At 56.4% G+C, this 13,918-nt stretch overlaps 33 non-coding genes across 33 annotated transcripts; 8 read left to right on the plus strand and 25 right to left on the minus strand.

Annotated features, from left to right (window-relative positions):
* Positions 1-15: 15 nt before the first annotated feature.
* Positions 16-86, minus strand: Trnag-gcc (transfer RNA glycine (anticodon GCC)). Its single transcript has one exon. It is a non-coding gene; the product is annotated as a tRNA-Gly (tRNA).
* Positions 87-426: 340 nt separating this feature from the next.
* Positions 427-498, plus strand: Trnag-ucc (transfer RNA glycine (anticodon UCC)). Its single transcript has one exon. It is a non-coding gene; the product is annotated as a tRNA-Gly (tRNA).
* Positions 499-1,090: 592 nt separating this feature from the next.
* Positions 1,091-1,164, minus strand: Trnai-aau (transfer RNA isoleucine (anticodon AAU)). The gene has a single exon. It is a non-coding gene; the product is annotated as a tRNA-Ile (tRNA).
* Positions 1,165-1,347: 183 nt separating this feature from the next.
* On the minus strand, positions 1,348-1,419 carry Trnae-uuc (transfer RNA glutamic acid (anticodon UUC)). The gene has a single exon. It is a non-coding gene; the product is annotated as a tRNA-Glu (tRNA).
* A 299-nt stretch (positions 1,420-1,718) lies between these two features.
* Positions 1,719-1,789, minus strand: Trnag-gcc (transfer RNA glycine (anticodon GCC)). The gene has a single exon. It is a non-coding gene; the product is annotated as a tRNA-Gly (tRNA).
* Positions 1,790-2,129: 340 nt separating this feature from the next.
* On the plus strand, positions 2,130-2,201 carry Trnag-ucc (transfer RNA glycine (anticodon UCC)). Its single transcript has one exon. It is a non-coding gene; the product is annotated as a tRNA-Gly (tRNA).
* A 592-nt stretch (positions 2,202-2,793) lies between these two features.
* Trnai-aau (transfer RNA isoleucine (anticodon AAU)) lies at positions 2,794-2,867 on the minus strand. The gene has a single exon. It is a non-coding gene; the product is annotated as a tRNA-Ile (tRNA).
* Positions 2,868-3,050: 183 nt separating this feature from the next.
* Trnae-uuc (transfer RNA glutamic acid (anticodon UUC)) lies at positions 3,051-3,122 on the minus strand. The gene has a single exon. It is a non-coding gene; the product is annotated as a tRNA-Glu (tRNA).
* Positions 3,123-3,421: 299 nt separating this feature from the next.
* Trnag-gcc (transfer RNA glycine (anticodon GCC)) lies at positions 3,422-3,492 on the minus strand. The gene has a single exon. It is a non-coding gene; the product is annotated as a tRNA-Gly (tRNA).
* Positions 3,493-3,832: 340 nt separating this feature from the next.
* Trnag-ucc (transfer RNA glycine (anticodon UCC)) lies at positions 3,833-3,904 on the plus strand. Its single transcript has one exon. It is a non-coding gene; the product is annotated as a tRNA-Gly (tRNA).
* A 592-nt stretch (positions 3,905-4,496) lies between these two features.
* Trnai-aau (transfer RNA isoleucine (anticodon AAU)) lies at positions 4,497-4,570 on the minus strand. The gene has a single exon. It is a non-coding gene; the product is annotated as a tRNA-Ile (tRNA).
* A 183-nt stretch (positions 4,571-4,753) lies between these two features.
* Trnae-uuc (transfer RNA glutamic acid (anticodon UUC)) lies at positions 4,754-4,825 on the minus strand. The gene has a single exon. It is a non-coding gene; the product is annotated as a tRNA-Glu (tRNA).
* Positions 4,826-5,124: 299 nt separating this feature from the next.
* Positions 5,125-5,195, minus strand: Trnag-gcc (transfer RNA glycine (anticodon GCC)). Its single transcript has one exon. It is a non-coding gene; the product is annotated as a tRNA-Gly (tRNA).
* A 340-nt stretch (positions 5,196-5,535) lies between these two features.
* On the plus strand, positions 5,536-5,607 carry Trnag-ucc (transfer RNA glycine (anticodon UCC)). Its single transcript has one exon. It is a non-coding gene; the product is annotated as a tRNA-Gly (tRNA).
* Positions 5,608-6,199: 592 nt separating this feature from the next.
* Positions 6,200-6,273, minus strand: Trnai-aau (transfer RNA isoleucine (anticodon AAU)). The gene has a single exon. It is a non-coding gene; the product is annotated as a tRNA-Ile (tRNA).
* A 183-nt stretch (positions 6,274-6,456) lies between these two features.
* On the minus strand, positions 6,457-6,528 carry Trnae-uuc (transfer RNA glutamic acid (anticodon UUC)). The gene has a single exon. It is a non-coding gene; the product is annotated as a tRNA-Glu (tRNA).
* Positions 6,529-6,828: 300 nt separating this feature from the next.
* On the minus strand, positions 6,829-6,899 carry Trnag-gcc (transfer RNA glycine (anticodon GCC)). The gene has a single exon. It is a non-coding gene; the product is annotated as a tRNA-Gly (tRNA).
* A 340-nt stretch (positions 6,900-7,239) lies between these two features.
* Positions 7,240-7,311, plus strand: Trnag-ucc (transfer RNA glycine (anticodon UCC)). Its single transcript has one exon. It is a non-coding gene; the product is annotated as a tRNA-Gly (tRNA).
* A 592-nt stretch (positions 7,312-7,903) lies between these two features.
* On the minus strand, positions 7,904-7,977 carry Trnai-aau (transfer RNA isoleucine (anticodon AAU)). Its single transcript has one exon. It is a non-coding gene; the product is annotated as a tRNA-Ile (tRNA).
* A 183-nt stretch (positions 7,978-8,160) lies between these two features.
* On the minus strand, positions 8,161-8,232 carry Trnae-uuc (transfer RNA glutamic acid (anticodon UUC)). The gene has a single exon. It is a non-coding gene; the product is annotated as a tRNA-Glu (tRNA).
* Positions 8,233-8,532: 300 nt separating this feature from the next.
* On the minus strand, positions 8,533-8,603 carry Trnag-gcc (transfer RNA glycine (anticodon GCC)). The gene has a single exon. It is a non-coding gene; the product is annotated as a tRNA-Gly (tRNA).
* Positions 8,604-8,943: 340 nt separating this feature from the next.
* Trnag-ucc (transfer RNA glycine (anticodon UCC)) lies at positions 8,944-9,015 on the plus strand. Its single transcript has one exon. It is a non-coding gene; the product is annotated as a tRNA-Gly (tRNA).
* Positions 9,016-9,607: 592 nt separating this feature from the next.
* Trnai-aau (transfer RNA isoleucine (anticodon AAU)) lies at positions 9,608-9,681 on the minus strand. Its single transcript has one exon. It is a non-coding gene; the product is annotated as a tRNA-Ile (tRNA).
* A 183-nt stretch (positions 9,682-9,864) lies between these two features.
* On the minus strand, positions 9,865-9,936 carry Trnae-uuc (transfer RNA glutamic acid (anticodon UUC)). Its single transcript has one exon. It is a non-coding gene; the product is annotated as a tRNA-Glu (tRNA).
* Positions 9,937-10,236: 300 nt separating this feature from the next.
* On the minus strand, positions 10,237-10,307 carry Trnag-gcc (transfer RNA glycine (anticodon GCC)). The gene has a single exon. It is a non-coding gene; the product is annotated as a tRNA-Gly (tRNA).
* A 340-nt stretch (positions 10,308-10,647) lies between these two features.
* Trnag-ucc (transfer RNA glycine (anticodon UCC)) lies at positions 10,648-10,719 on the plus strand. The gene has a single exon. It is a non-coding gene; the product is annotated as a tRNA-Gly (tRNA).
* Positions 10,720-11,311: 592 nt separating this feature from the next.
* Positions 11,312-11,385, minus strand: Trnai-aau (transfer RNA isoleucine (anticodon AAU)). Its single transcript has one exon. It is a non-coding gene; the product is annotated as a tRNA-Ile (tRNA).
* Positions 11,386-11,568: 183 nt separating this feature from the next.
* Trnae-uuc (transfer RNA glutamic acid (anticodon UUC)) lies at positions 11,569-11,640 on the minus strand. The gene has a single exon. It is a non-coding gene; the product is annotated as a tRNA-Glu (tRNA).
* Positions 11,641-11,940: 300 nt separating this feature from the next.
* Trnag-gcc (transfer RNA glycine (anticodon GCC)) lies at positions 11,941-12,011 on the minus strand. The gene has a single exon. It is a non-coding gene; the product is annotated as a tRNA-Gly (tRNA).
* A 340-nt stretch (positions 12,012-12,351) lies between these two features.
* Trnag-ucc (transfer RNA glycine (anticodon UCC)) lies at positions 12,352-12,423 on the plus strand. Its single transcript has one exon. It is a non-coding gene; the product is annotated as a tRNA-Gly (tRNA).
* Positions 12,424-13,015: 592 nt separating this feature from the next.
* Positions 13,016-13,089, minus strand: Trnai-aau (transfer RNA isoleucine (anticodon AAU)). The gene has a single exon. It is a non-coding gene; the product is annotated as a tRNA-Ile (tRNA).
* A 183-nt stretch (positions 13,090-13,272) lies between these two features.
* On the minus strand, positions 13,273-13,344 carry Trnae-uuc (transfer RNA glutamic acid (anticodon UUC)). The gene has a single exon. It is a non-coding gene; the product is annotated as a tRNA-Glu (tRNA).
* A 300-nt stretch (positions 13,345-13,644) lies between these two features.
* On the minus strand, positions 13,645-13,715 carry Trnag-gcc (transfer RNA glycine (anticodon GCC)). Its single transcript has one exon. It is a non-coding gene; the product is annotated as a tRNA-Gly (tRNA).
* Positions 13,716-13,918: the final 203 nt, after the last annotated feature.

The following is a 13,918-nucleotide window of genomic DNA, read 5'->3' on the forward strand; positions in this document are numbered from 1 at the left end:
GGAAAAGCAAAATGATGCATCGGCCGGGAATCGAACCCGGGCCGCCCGCGTGGCAGGCGAGCATTCTACCACTGAACCACCGATGCTGAGGCCAGTAGCAATCTTACGCTGCTTCCCGAGCAGGTGTCTCGAGATAAAGTGGGACTGCCGTCAAGCGCCGTAGCATTCTGTCGAGAAAATGCTGCAGACGCTGAATCCTGCACTGTACTGCCTAAAAATGCCGCCAGAAGGCGGTCCTCTGCGTCTTCTTGCGTCGCCGGCGCCGACGCTTGCCAAAGGGTGCGAAATGTGCATGGATACGCCGTCCGAATGCATCCGCATGTGCTCCCCTAGCCTACCTCGTAATGCGCCTAGGGCTACGATCACCATCGGCCGCTGCCGACTGGCGGGAAGCCGTCACAGCGCGGCGTGGGGGCGCCGGGTTGTGCGGTGGTGGTGTAATGGTCAGCATAGTTGCCTTCCAAGCAGTTGATCTGGGTTCGATTCCTGGCCACCGCAGCAGGCTTTTAATTTTGCGTATGAGTACTTTCGCCACGCGCCGTCAAATTAATGTTTTTTCTCCCTCTTACTCGCTACAGACCAGCCTACAGTATGTCTCGACTTGTCTCGACTTTGCTCAGCTGACGCGAGAGCTGACGCTCTCCAGTCGGCCTATATCAACACGACAAGCACGAGAAACGACTGAGAGAGGCAAGGAGAGGCGAGGCGCTGGACACACAGCACGCCGCTTCATTACACGGTGGCGTCTCCCTGACTGAATCGGGCTGCAGCTGCGAAAAGAAAGGAGAAAGAAAAATAGGAAGCAAAATTGCCAACAGTACCCTGTGTTCCCATGCGGTCACCCGCCCAAGCAGTGACAAGGGCCAAAGTTGTTACACGTCGGCAATCGGACATTTTCTTTCATTTTCTCTTTGCCGTATGAGAACCAGCGTATTCAACATAGTGTGGCCATTGCCGAGCGGACGCTGTAGCGCTTCCCGACAAGTCGGGTTCGGATCCTCTGTCAACGTCCACGCAGGGCGATGATCTTTTGGTCATCACACTCGCCAGCTGAAATCGGCGCTGCCCTTTCGTAGTAGTAAAAGCGTACTGGCCCGTGGGGGGATCGAACCCACGACCTTCGCGTTATTAGCACGACGCTCTAACCAACTGAGCTAACGGGCCTCGACGCGGACGGTTGCTCAGCCCTACGCTGGAAACACGTGGCATGAAGCCACACGCCACTTCTAGGGTCACCGTGTGTCTGCTCCGCTCGTCCATGTTCTGCTGGCGGTCATGAAACAGTAGCTGTATTGCGAGCAGCACGCACAGCTGAAACTTGAGACGATTCGTGTGGAAAAAATTCCGTTCCGGTACCGGGAATCGAACCAGGGCCTCCTGGGTGAAAGCCAGGTATCTTAGCCACTAGACCACACCGGATTTGGGCGTCGTTCGACGGATCGGATGGTCTCTCGCACATTTCGTGCCGAGTCCCGCGTCGGCACCCTTCTCTCTTTGCGAGCGTCTTTGCGCATACAGACTGGCAAGGCGCGCACCTCAAAAGTCTCAGAGCAATGCTTTTGGCTTCTTGCTCTACTGGGAGAAGAGGAAAAGGAAAGCTGTGGGGAACCGCGCGTGCTGCGTTCTCGGTTCTTCTCAAGGGAATCCCGCTATACATTCTTGTGGATCGTGCATCTCAAGCGCGCAAGTCACACGGCACCGCGGGAAAAGCAAAATGATGCATCGGCCGGGAATCGAACCCGGGCCGCCCGCGTGGCAGGCGAGCATTCTACCACTGAACCACCGATGCTGAGGCCAGTAGCAATCTTACGCTGCTTCCCGAGCAGGTGTCTCGAGATAAAGTGGGACTGCCGTCAAGCGCCGTAGCATTCTGTCGAGAAAATGCTGCAGACGCTGAATCCTGCACTGTACTGCCTAAAAATGCCGCCAGAAGGCGGTCCTCTGCGTCTTCTTGCGTCGCCGGCGCCGACGCTTGCCAAAGGGTGCGAAATGTGCATGGATACGCCGTCCGAATGCATCCGCATGTGCTCCCCTAGCCTACCTCGTAATGCGCCTAGGGCTACGATCACCATCGGCCGCTGCCGACTGGCGGGAAGCCGTCACAGCGCGGCGTGGGGGCGCCGGGTTGTGCGGTGGTGGTGTAATGGTCAGCATAGTTGCCTTCCAAGCAGTTGATCTGGGTTCGATTCCCGGCCACCGCAGCAGGCTTTTAATTTTGCGTATGAGTACTTTCGCCACGCGCCGTCAAATTAATGTTTTTTCTCCCTCTTACTCGCTACAGACCAGCCTACAGTATGTCTCGACTTGTCTCGACTTTGCTCAGCTGACGCGAGAGCTGACGCTCTCCAGTCGGCCTATATCAACACGACAAGCACGAGAAACGACTGAGAGAGGCAAGGAGAGGCGAGGCGCTGGACACACAGCACGCCGCTTCATTACACGGTGGCGTCTCCCTGACTGAATCGGGCTGCAGCTGCGAAAAGAAAGGAGAAAGAAAAATAGGAAGCAAAATTGCCAACAGTACCCTGTGTTCCCATGCGGTCACCCGCCCAAGCAGTGACAAGGGCCAAAGTTGTTACACGTCGGCAATCGGACATTTTCTTTCATTTTCTCTTTGCCGTATGAGAACCAGCGTATTCAACATAGTGTGGCCATTGCCGAGCGGACGCTGTAGCGCTTCCCGACAAGTCGGGTTCGGATCCTCTGTCAACGTCCACGCAGGGCGATGATCTTTTGGTCATCACACTCGCCAGCTGAAATCGGCGCTGCCCTTTCGTAGTAGTAAAAGCGTACTGGCCCGTGGGGGGATCGAACCCACGACCTTCGCGTTATTAGCACGACGCTCTAACCAACTGAGCTAACGGGCCTCGACGCGGACGGTTGCTCAGCCCTACGCTGGAAACACGTGGCATGAAGCCACACGCCACTTCTAGGGTCACCGTGTGTCTGCTCCGCTCGTCCATGTTCTGCTGGCGGTCATGAAACAGTAGCTGTATTGCGAGCAGCACGCACAGCTGAAACTTGAGACGATTCGTGTGGAAAAAATTCCGTTCCGGTACCGGGAATCGAACCAGGGCCTCCTGGGTGAAAGCCAGGTATCTTAGCCACTAGACCACACCGGATTTGGGCGTCGTTCGACGGATCGGATGGTCTCTCGCACATTTCGTGCCGAGTCCCGCGTCGGCACCCTTCTCTCTTTGCGAGCGTCTTTGCGCATACAGACTGGCAAGGCGCGCACCTCAAAAGTCTCAGAGCAATGCTTTTGGCTTCTTGCTCTACTGGGAGAAGAGGAAAAGGAAAGCTGTGGGGAACCGCGCGTGCTGCGTTCTCGGTTCTTCTCAAGGGAATCCCGCTATACATTCTTGTGGATCGTGCATCTCAAGCGCGCAAGTCACACGGCACCGCGGGAAAAGCAAAATGATGCATCGGCCGGGAATCGAACCCGGGCCGCCCGCGTGGCAGGCGAGCATTCTACCACTGAACCACCGATGCTGAGGCCAGTAGCAATCTTACGCTGCTTCCCGAGCAGGTGTCTCGAGATAAAGTGGGACTGCCGTCAAGCGCCGTAGCATTCTGTCGAGAAAATGCTGCAGACGCTGAATCCTGCACTGTACTGCCTAAAAATGCCGCCAGAAGGCGGTCCTCTGCGTCTTCTTGCGTCGCCGGCGCCGACGCTTGCCAAAGGGTGCGAAATGTGCATGGATACGCCGTCCGAATGCATCCGCATGTGCTCCCCTAGCCTACCTCGTAATGCGCCTAGGGCTACGATCACCATCGGCCGCTGCCGACTGGCGGGAAGCCGTCACAGCGCGGCGTGGGGGCGCCGGGTTGTGCGGTGGTGGTGTAATGGTCAGCATAGTTGCCTTCCAAGCAGTTGATCTGGGTTCGATTCCCGGCCACCGCAGCAGGCTTTTAATTTTGCGTATGAGTACTTTCGCCACGCGCCGTCAAATTAATGTTTTTTCTCCCTCTTACTCGCTACAGACCAGCCTACAGTATGTCTCGACTTGTCTCGACTTTGCTCAGCTGACGCGAGAGCTGACGCTCTCCAGTCGGCCTATATCAACACGACAAGCACGAGAAACGACTGAGAGAGGCAAGGAGAGGCGAGGCGCTGGACACACAGCACGCCGCTTCATTACACGGTGGCGTCTCCCTGACTGAATCGGGCTGCAGCTGCGAAAAGAAAGGAGAAAGAAAAATAGGAAGCAAAATTGCCAACAGTACCCTGTGTTCCCATGCGGTCACCCGCCCAAGCAGTGACAAGGGCCAAAGTTGTTACACGTCGGCAATCGGACATTTTCTTTCATTTTCTCTTTGCCGTATGAGAACCAGCGTATTCAACATAGTGTGGCCATTGCCGAGCGGACGCTGTAGCGCTTCCCGACAAGTCGGGTTCGGATCCTCTGTCAACGTCCACGCAGGGCGATGATCTTTTGGTCATCACACTCGCCAGCTGAAATCGGCGCTGCCCTTTCGTAGTAGTAAAAGCGTACTGGCCCGTGGGGGGATCGAACCCACGACCTTCGCGTTATTAGCACGACGCTCTAACCAACTGAGCTAACGGGCCTCGACGCGGACGGTTGCTCAGCCCTACGCTGGAAACACGTGGCATGAAGCCACACGCCACTTCTAGGGTCACCGTGTGTCTGCTCCGCTCGTCCATGTTCTGCTGGCGGTCATGAAACAGTAGCTGTATTGCGAGCAGCACGCACAGCTGAAACTTGAGACGATTCGTGTGGAAAAAATTCCGTTCCGGTACCGGGAATCGAACCAGGGCCTCCTGGGTGAAAGCCAGGTATCTTAGCCACTAGACCACACCGGATTTGGGCGTCGTTCGACGGATCGGATGGTCTCTCGCACATTTCGTGCCGAGTCCCGCGTCGGCACCCTTCTCTCTTTGCGAGCGTCTTTGCGCATACAGACTGGCAAGGCGCGCACCTCAAAAGTCTCAGAGCAATGCTTTTGGCTTCTTGCTCTACTGGGAGAAGAGGAAAAGGAAAGCTGTGGGGAACCGCGCGTGCTGCGTTCTCGGTTCTTCTCAAGGGAATCCCGCTATACATTCTTGTGGATCGTGCATCTCAAGCGCGCAAGTCACACGGCACCGCGGGAAAAGCAAAATGATGCATCGGCCGGGAATCGAACCCGGGCCGCCCGCGTGGCAGGCGAGCATTCTACCACTGAACCACCGATGCTGAGGCCAGTAGCAATCTTACGCTGCTTCCCGAGCAGGTGTCTCGAGATAAAGTGGGACTGCCGTCAAGCGCCGTAGCATTCTGTCGAGAAAATGCTGCAGACGCTGAATCCTGCACTGTACTGCCTAAAAATGCCGCCAGAAGGCGGTCCTCTGCGTCTTCTTGCGTCGCCGGCGCCGACGCTTGCCAAAGGGTGCGAAATGTGCATGGATACGCCGTCCGAATGCATCCGCATGTGCTCCCCTAGCCTACCTCGTAATGCGCCTAGGGCTACGATCACCATCGGCCGCTGCCGACTGGCGGGAAGCCGTCACAGCGCGGCGTGGGGGCGCCGGGTTGTGCGGTGGTGGTGTAATGGTCAGCATAGTTGCCTTCCAAGCAGTTGATCCGGGTTCGATTCCCGGCCACCGCAGCAGGCTTTTAATTTTGCGTATGAGTACTTTCGCCACGCGCCGTTAAATTAATGTTTTTTCTCCCTCTTACTCGCTACAGACCAGCCTACAGTATGTCTCGACTTGTCTCGACTTTGCTCAGCTGACGCGAGAGCTGACGCTCTCCAGTCGGCCTATATCAACACGACAAGCACGAGAAACGACTGAGAGAGGCAAGGAGAGGCGAGGCGCTGGACACACAGCACGCCGCTTCATTACACGGTGGCGTCTCCCTGACTGAATCGGGCTGCAGCTGCGAAAAGAAAGGAGAAAGAAAAATAGGAAGCAAAATTGCCAACAGTACCCTGTGTTCCCATGCGGTCACCCGCCCAAGCAGTGACAAGGGCCAAAGTTGTTACACGTCGGCAATCGGACATTTTCTTTCATTTTCTCTTTGCCGTATGAGAACCAGCGTATTCAACATAGTGTGGCCATTGCCGAGCGGACGCTGTAGCGCTTCCCGACAAGTCGGGTTCGGATCCTCTGTCAACGTCCACGCAGGGCGATGATCTTTTGGTCATCACACTCGCCAGCTGAAATCGGCGCTGCCCTTTCGTAGTAGTAAAAGCGTACTGGCCCGTGGGGGGATCGAACCCACGACCTTCGCGTTATTAGCACGACGCTCTAACCAACTGAGCTAACGGGCCTCGACGCGGACGGTTGCTCAGCCCTACGCTGGAAACACGTGGCATGAAGCCACACGCCACTTCTAGGGTCACCGTGTGTCTGCTCCGCTCGTCCATGTTCTGCTGGCGGTCATGAAACAGTAGCTGTATTGCGAGCAGCACGCACAGCTGAAACTTGAGACGATTCGTGTGGAAAAAATTCCGTTCCGGTACCGGGAATCGAACCCGGGCCTCCTGGGTGAAAGCCAGGTATCCTAGCCACTAGACCACACCGGATTTGGGCGTTCGTTCGACGGATCGGATGGTCTCTCGCACATTTCGTGCCGAGTCCCGCGTCGGCACCCTTCTCTCTTTGCGAGCGTCTTTGCGCATACAGACTGGCAAGGCGCGTACCTCAAAAGTCTCAGAGCAATGCTTTTGGCTTCTTGCTCTACTGGGAGAAGAGGAAAAGGAAAGCTGTGGGGAACCGCGCGTGCTGCGTTCTCGGTTCTTCTCAAGGGAATCCCGCTATACATTCTTGTGGATCGTGCATCTCAAGCGCGCAAGTCACACGGCACCGCGGGAAAAGCAAAATGATGCATCGGCCGGGAATCGAACCCGGGCCGCCCGCGTGGCAGGCGAGCATTCTACCACTGAACCACCGATGCTGAGGCCAGTAGCAATCTTACGCTGCTTCCCGAGCAGGTGTCTCGAGATAAAGTGGGACTGCCGTCAAGCGCCGTAGCATTCTGTCGAGAAAATGCTGCAGACGCTGAATCCTGCACTGTACTGCCTAAAAATGCCGCCAGAAGGCGGTCCTCTGCGTCTTCTTGCGTCGCCGGCGCCGACGCTTGCCAAAGGGTGCGAAATGTGCATGGATACGCCGTCCGAATGCATCCGCATGTGCTCCCCTAGCCTACCTCGTAATGCGCCTAGGGCTACGATCACCATCGGCCGCTGCCGACTGGCGGGAAGCCGTCACAGCGCGGCGTGGGGGCGCCGGGTTGTGCGGTGGTGGTGTAATGGTCAGCATAGTTGCCTTCCAAGCAGTTGATCTGGGTTCGATTCCCGGCCACCGCAGCAGGCTTTTAATTTTGCGTATGAGTACTTTCGCCACGCGCCGTCAAATTAATGTTTTTTCTCCCTCTTACTCGCTACAGACCAGCCTACAGTATGTCTCGACTTGTCTCGACTTTGCTCAGCTGACGCGAGAGCTGACGCTCTCCAGTCGGCCTATATCAACACGACAAGCACGAGAAACGACTGAGAGAGGCAAGGAGAGGCGAGGCGCTGGACACACAGCACGCCGCTTCATTACACGGTGGCGTCTCCCTGACTGAATCGGGCTGCAGCTGCGAAAAGAAAGGAGAAAGAAAAATAGGAAGCAAAATTGCCAACAGTACCCTGTGTTCCCATGCGGTCACCCGCCCAAGCAGTGACAAGGGCCAAAGTTGTTACACGTCGGCAATCGGACATTTTCTTTCATTTTTTCTTTGCCGTACGAGAACCAGCGTATTCAACATAGTGTGGCCATTGCCGAGCGGACGCTGTAGCGCTTCCCGACAAGTCGGGTTCGGATCCTCTGTCAACGTCCACGCAGGGCGATGATCTTTTGGTCATCACACTCGCCAGCTGAAATCGGCGCTGCCCTTTCGTAGTAGTAAAAGCGTACTGGCCCGTGGGGGGATCGAACCCACGACCTTCGCGTTATTAGCACGACGCTCTAACCAACTGAGCTAACGGGCCTCGACGCGGACGGTTGCTCAGCCCTACGCTGGAAACACGTGGCATGAAGCCACACGCCACTTCTAGGGTCACCGTGTGTCTGCTCCGCTCGTCCATGTTCTGCTGGCGGTCATGAAACAGTAGCTGTATTGCGAGCAGCACGCACAGCTGAAACTTGAGACGATTCGTGTGGAAAAAATTCCGTTCCGGTACCGGGAATCGAACCCGGGCCTCCTGGGTGAAAGCCAGGTATCCTAGCCACTAGACCACACCGGATTTGGGCGTTCGTTCGACGGATCGGATGGTCTCTCGCACATTTCGTGCCGAGTCCCGCGTCGGCACCCTTCTCTCTTTGCGAGCGTCTTTGCGCATACAGACTGGCAAGGCGCGTACCTCAAAAGTCTCAGAGCAATGCTTTTGGCTTCTTGCTCTACTGGGAGAAGAGGAAAAGGAAAGCTGTGGGGAACCGCGCGTGCTGCGTTCTCGGTTCTTCTCAAGGGAATCCCGCTATACATTCTTGTGGATCGTGCATCTCAAGCGCGCAAGTCACACGGCACCGCGGGAAAAGCAAAATGATGCATCGGCCGGGAATCGAACCCGGGCCGCCCGCGTGGCAGGCGAGCATTCTACCACTGAACCACCGATGCTGAGGCCAGTAGCAATCTTACGCTGCTTCCCGAGCAGGTGTCTCGAGATAAAGTGGGACTGCCGTCAAGCGCCGTAGCATTCTGTCGAGAAAATGCTGCAGACGCTGAATCCTGCACTGTACTGCCTAAAAATGCCGCCAGAAGGCGGTCCTCTGCGTCTTCTTGCGTCGCCGGCGCCGACGCTTGCCAAAGGGTGCGAAATGTGCATGGATACGCCGTCCGAATGCATCCGCATGTGCTCCCCTAGCCTACCTCGTAATGCGCCTAGGGCTACGATCACCATCGGCCGCTGCCGACTGGCGGGAAGCCGTCACAGCGCGGCGTGGGGGCGCCGGGTTGTGCGGTGGTGGTGTAATGGTCAGCATAGTTGCCTTCCAAGCAGTTGATCTGGGTTCGATTCCCGGCCACCGCAGCAGGCTTTTAATTTTGCGTATGAGTACTTTCGCCACGCGCCGTCAAATTAATGTTTTTTCTCCCTCTTACTCGCTACAGACCAGCCTACAGTATGTCTCGACTTGTCTCGACTTTGCTCAGCTGACGCGAGAGCTGACGCTCTCCAGTCGGCCTATATCAACACGACAAGCACGAGAAACGACTGAGAGAGGCAAGGAGAGGCGAGGCGCTGGACACACAGCACGCCGCTTCATTACACGGTGGCGTCTCCCTGACTGAATCGGGCTGCAGCTGCGAAAAGAAAGGAGAAAGAAAAATAGGAAGCAAAATTGCCAACAGTACCCTGTGTTCCCATGCGGTCACCCGCCCAAGCAGTGACAAGGGCCAAAGTTGTTACACGTCGGCAATCGGACATTTTCTTTCATTTTCTCTTTGCCGTATGAGAACCAGCGTATTCAACATAGTGTGGCCATTGCCGAGCGGACGCTGTAGCGCTTCCCGACAAGTCGGGTTCGGATCCTCTGTCAACGTCCACGCAGGGCGATGATCTTTTGGTCATCACACTCGCCAGCTGAAATCGGCGCTGCCCTTTCGTAGTAGTAAAAGCGTACTGGCCCGTGGGGGGATCGAACCCACGACCTTCGCGTTATTAGCACGACGCTCTAACCAACTGAGCTAACGGGCCTCGACGCGGACGGTTGCTCAGCCCTACGCTGGAAACACGTGGCATGAAGCCACACGCCACTTCTAGGGTCACCGTGTGTCTGCTCCGCTCGTCCATGTTCTGCTGGCGGTCATGAAACAGTAGCTGTATTGCGAGCAGCACGCACAGCTGAAACTTGAGACGATTCGTGTGGAAAAAATTCCGTTCCGGTACCGGGAATCGAACCCGGGCCTCCTGGGTGAAAGCCAGGTATCCTAGCCACTAGACCACACCGGATTTGGGCGTTCGTTCGACGGATCGGATGGTCTCTCGCACATTTCGTGCCGAGTCCCGCGTCGGCACCCTTCTCTCTTTGCGAGCGTCTTTGCGCATACAGACTGGCAAGGCGCGTACCTCAAAAGTCTCAGAGCAATGCTTTTGGCTTCTTGCTCTACTGGGAGAAGAGGAAAAGGAAAGCTGTGGGGAACCGCGCGTGCTGCGTTCTCGGTTCTTCTCAAGGGAATCCCGCTATACATTCTTGTGGATCGTGCATCTCAAGCGCGCAAGTCACACGGCACCGCGGGAAAAGCAAAATGATGCATCGGCCGGGAATCGAACCCGGGCCGCCCGCGTGGCAGGCGAGCATTCTACCACTGAACCACCGATGCTGAGGCCAGTAGCAATCTTACGCTGCTTCCCGAGCAGGTGTCTCGAGATAAAGTGGGACTGCCGTCAAGCGCCGTAGCATTCTGTCGAGAAAATGCTGCAGACGCTGAATCCTGCACTGTACTGCCTAAAAATGCCGCCAGAAGGCGGTCCTCTGCGTCTTCTTGCGTCGCCGGCGCCGACGCTTGCCAAAGGGTGCGAAATGTGCATGGATACGCCGTCCGAATGCATCCGCATGTGCTCCCCTAGCCTACCTCGTAATGCGCCTAGGGCTACGATCACCATCGGCCGCTGCCGACTGGCGGGAAGCCGTCACAGCGCGGCGTGGGGGCGCCGGGTTGTGCGGTGGTGGTGTAATGGTCAGCATAGTTGCCTTCCAAGCAGTTGATCTGGGTTCGATTCCCGGCCACCGCAGCAGGCTTTTAATTTTGCGTATGAGTACTTTCGCCACGCGCCGTCAAATTAATGTTTTTTCTCCCTCTTACTCGCTACAGACCAGCCTACAGTATGTCTCGACTTGTCTCGACTTTGCTCAGCTGACGCGAGAGCTGACGCTCTCCAGTCGGCCTATATCAACACGACAAGCACGAGAAACGACTGAGAGAGGCAAGGAGAGGCGAGGCGCTGGACACACAGCACGCCGCTTCATTACACGGTGGCGTCTCCCTGACTGAATCGGGCTGCAGCTGCGAAAAGAAAGGAGAAAGAAAAATAGGAAGCAAAATTGCCAACAGTACCCTGTGTTCCCATGCGGTCACCCGCCCAAGCAGTGACAAGGGCCAAAGTTGTTACACGTCGGCAATCGGACATTTTCTTTCATTTTCTCTTTGCCGTATGAGAACCAGCGTATTCAACATAGTGTGGCCATTGCCGAGCGGACGCTGTAGCGCTTCCCGACAAGTCGGGTTCGGATCCTCTGTCAACGTCCACGCAGGGCGATGATCTTTTGGTCATCACACTCGCCAGCTGAAATCGGCGCTGCCCTTTCGTAGTAGTAAAAGCGTACTGGCCCGTGGGGGGATCGAACCCACGACCTTCGCGTTATTAGCACGACGCTCTAACCAACTGAGCTAACGGGCCTCGACGCGGACGGTTGCTCAGCCCTACGCTGGAAACACGTGGCATGAAGCCACACGCCACTTCTAGGGTCACCGTGTGTCTGCTCCGCTCGTCCATGTTCTGCTGGCGGTCATGAAACAGTAGCTGTATTGCGAGCAGCACGCACAGCTGAAACTTGAGACGATTCGTGTGGAAAAAATTCCGTTCCGGTACCGGGAATCGAACCCGGGCCTCCTGGGTGAAAGCCAGGTATCCTAGCCACTAGACCACACCGGATTTGGGCGTTCGTTCGACGGATCGGATGGTCTCTCGCACATTTCGTGCCGAGTCCCGCGTCGGCACCCTTCTCTCTTTGCGAGCGTCTTTGCGCATACAGACTGGCAAGGCGCGTACCTCAAAAGTCTCAGAGCAATGCTTTTGGCTTCTTGCTCTACTGGGAGAAGAGGAAAAGGAAAGCTGTGGGGAACCGCGCGTGCTGCGTTCTCGGTTCTTCTCAAGGGAATCCCGCTATACATTCTTGTGGATCGTGCATCTCAAGCGCGCAAGTCACACGGCACCGCGGGAAAAGCAAAATGATGCATCGGCCGGGAATCGAACCCGGGCCGCCCGCGTGGCAGGCGAGCATTCTACCACTGAACCACCGATGCTGAGGCCAGTAGCAATCTTACGCTGCTTCCCGAGCAGGTGTCTCGAGATAAAGTGGGACTGCCGTCAAGCGCCGTAGCATTCTGTCGAGAAAATGCTGCAGACGCTGAATCCTGCACTGTACTGCCTAAAAATGCCGCCAGAAGGCGGTCCTCTGCGTCTTCTTGCGTCGCCGGCGCCGACGCTTGCCAAAGGGTGCGAAATGTGCATGGATACGCCGTCCGAATGCATCCGCATGTGCTCCCCTAGCCTACCTCGTAATGCGCCTAGGGCTACGATCACCATCGGCCGCTGCCGACTGGCGGGAAGCCGTCACAGCGCGGCGTGGGGGCGCCGGGTTGTGCGGTGGTGGTGTAATGGTCAGCATAGTTGCCTTCCAAGCAGTTGATCTGGGTTCGATTCCCGGCCACCGCAGCAGGCTTTTAATTTTGCGTATGAGTACTTTCGCCACGCGCCGTCAAATTAATGTTTTTTCTCCCTCTTACTCGCTACAGACCAGCCTACAGTATGTCTCGACTTGTCTCGACTTTGCTCAGCTGACGCGAGAGCTGACGCTCTCCAGTCGGCCTATATCAACACGACAAGCACGAGAAACGACTGAGAGAGGCAAGGAGAGGCGAGGCGCTGGACACACAGCACGCCGCTTCATTACACGGTGGCGTCTCCCTGACTGAATCGGGCTGCAGCTGCGAAAAGAAAGGAGAAAGAAAAATAGGAAGCAAAATTGCCAACAGTACCCTGTGTTCCCATGCGGTCACCCGCCCAAGCAGTGACAAGGGCCAAAGTTGTTACACGTCGGCAATCGGACATTTTCTTTCATTTTCTCTTTGCCGTATGAGAACCAGCGTATTCAACATAGTGTGGCCATTGCCGAGCGGACGCTGTAGCGCTTCCCGACAAGTCGGGTTCGGATCCTCTGTCAACGTCCACGCAGGGCGATGATCTTTTGGTCATCACACTCGCCAGCTGAAATCGGCGCTGCCCTTTCGTAGTAGTAAAAGCGTACTGGCCCGTGGGGGGATCGAACCCACGACCTTCGCGTTATTAGCACGACGCTCTAACCAACTGAGCTAACGGGCCTCGACGCGGACGGTTGCTCAGCCCTACGCTGGAAACACGTGGCATGAAGCCACACGCCACTTCTAGGGTCACCGTGTGTCTGCTCCGCTCGTCCATGTTCTGCTGGCGGTCATGAAACAGTAGCTGTATTGCGAGCAGCACGCACAGCTGAAACTTGAGACGATTCGTGTGGAAAAAATTCCGTTCCGGTACCGGGAATCGAACCCGGGCCTCCTGGGTGAAAGCCAGGTATCCTAGCCACTAGACCACACCGGATTTGGGCGTTCGTTCGACGGATCGGATGGTCTCTCGCACATTTCGTGCCGAGTCCCGCGTCGGCACCCTTCTCTCTTTGCGAGCGTCTTTGCGCATACAGACTGGCAAGGCGCGTACCTCAAAAGTCTCAGAGCAATGCTTTTGGCTTCTTGCTCTACTGGGAGAAGAGGAAAAGGAAAGCTGTGGGGAACCGCGCGTGCTGCGTTCTCGGTTCTTCTCAAGGGAATCCCGCTATACATTCTTGTGGATCGTGCATCTCAAGCGCGCAAGTCACACGGCACCGCGGGAAAAGCAAAATGATGCATCGGCCGGGAATCGAACCCGGGCCGCCCGCGTGGCAGGCGAGCATTCTACCACTGAACCACCGATGCTGAGGCCAGTAGCAATCTTACGCTGCTTCCCGAGCAGGTGTCTCGAGATAAAGTGGGACTGCCGTCAAGCGCCGTAGCATTCTGTCGAGAAAATGCTGCAGACGCTGAATCCTGCACTGTACTGCCTAAAAATGCCGCCAGAAGGCGGTCCTCTGCGTCTTCTTGCGTCGCCGGCGCCGACGCTTGCCAAAGGGTGCGAAATG

Source organism: Schistocerca cancellata, unplaced genomic scaffold, assembly GCF_023864275.1.
Source record: "Schistocerca cancellata isolate TAMUIC-IGC-003103 unplaced genomic scaffold, iqSchCanc2.1 HiC_scaffold_576, whole genome shotgun sequence".
Taxonomy (NCBI): domain Eukaryota; kingdom Metazoa; phylum Arthropoda; class Insecta; order Orthoptera; family Acrididae; genus Schistocerca; species Schistocerca cancellata.